The following is a 1,842-nucleotide window of genomic DNA, read 5'->3' as shown; positions in this document are numbered from 1 at the left end:
TCGGATTGTAAACTGGCTCATCCACATAAGACAATCCCTTAGCTTTGAGACATATTTAACAAGATTAGAGTCTGCTGTAATCTGCTACTGGCAACGCCATTTAATTATATCAAGGGTCCCCTATTAACTGCCAGCCATGAAGCAGCTTATGTAAAGAAAACACCCAAGAGCTCTGGCAAATCTGTTCTTTTCGGAGGTAGTCAATAAGGCTCATTTATCCCCACAGAGCATCTCCATTTAAATGACAGTCCCAATAAAATGTAGCCCCATTCAAGGTCCTGAAATTTGACCATAAGTATAGAGTGGCACAAGAAGCAATCCCCTGCCCAAATGCTGTCTTTGTAGCATTTGCACTTTTCTTTTTCAGTGATTATCACAAGGAAGTGAAGTGAACAGAAGCTGTAAATTTTTTTAAATTTTTTTTTTTAAAATGTTATGTTCCCAGATAGTCCTGCGGTGGGTTGGCACCCTGCCCAGGATTGTTTCCTGCCTTGTGCCCTGTGTTGGCTGGGATTGGCTCCAGCAGACCCCCCATGACCCTGTGTTTGGATTCAGCGGGTTGGAAAATGGATGGATGGATGGATGTTCCCAGATATGTGCATTTTCACAAGAGACAATTGTTTTAAACTGTTTCAGACACATGTAGGTTATTGTGCTGCTCAACTTCTTAGAGGCTGTGGGCAGACAAAAACGTAATGCATTCCAACTTTAAAAAATAGCTCCAAGAATCTGATTTAATAATAATAATAAATAATAATGTTTCCATTTTTCACAATGATGCCTCAAACATGGAAGGCATGTTGTCATTAACCGAAACCTTTATGCTTCAGAATGGGTGTATTTGTTAAGTTTTAAGGCTTTTTCATTCACCAATGGACCCTAGTACCCTTCGGCCCCATTGTAAGCTGCAAGAATAGGCAAGGTATTTTTTTTTTTTTTTTTTTTTTTAAACTAATAAAAACACATACTCTATATACTTCACTTTAGAGCACAATTTTATGTAGCAAATTAAAACATGATTGTTAAGAAACAACTGAAAAATATAAAAGCTTATTATTAAAGGAGCATTAGACTCATTCTCAAAATACGTTAATGATTTTTCATAGCTTCACAAATGAAAGGGGAAAGAAACCAAAAATACAGAAGCAACACTCACTTCCTAGCAAACTATTTTCTTTTGTGTTCACACGCGACACATTCAACAAGAACAAGGCTCTCCTCTCACACAGCCACAGAGCTATTGTTCCTGTTGTCACACCTTGGCAGTAAACAGCCTGAATAAATACAAACTATTCAGTGTAGTCAACATATGCCACAATTAATGAGCAAAACTACCTTACCTCAAAACAGGTCTTTCTAACCTGAAAAATTCCAGAAAAAACTACCATTATGACACAAATTTAGCACATTTAGAAACTGATCACAAAATAGTAATAAAAAGAGTATAAATATGCTCATTGACCACTCAAGCGCAAGAAATTGTTAAAGGAGATGTAGTAACTGTACAGGTTGTTGTTTTGTATTCCACTACAACCAGGATTACTGTTTTGTCTATGGTGAATCAGACAGAAGTAAAATAGCGACCAAGAGATTTAAAAGGCACAGTAAAATACTAGTGAAGCCTAATTTCAATACACACACACCCACCTGTCAGGGCCACTCCTTTCAGCCCCAACTATAATGGGTAACAAAATCTATATTTACTGAAAATGGAGTAAGAATGGTAGCTAAAATGCAACAATTACTTTGCTGTTTAAATAATTTTAATTATCAGCTCCTACAATTTTAATATCCCTGTCACCCATGTATATCTTAGATCACGCAACAAAAATTAATTTCAAG

This window comes from Erpetoichthys calabaricus, chromosome 3 (assembly GCF_900747795.2).
Source record: "Erpetoichthys calabaricus chromosome 3, fErpCal1.3, whole genome shotgun sequence".
Lineage (NCBI taxonomy): Eukaryota > Metazoa > Chordata > Cladistia > Polypteriformes > Polypteridae > Erpetoichthys > Erpetoichthys calabaricus.
This window is presented reverse-complemented; position numbering follows the sequence as displayed.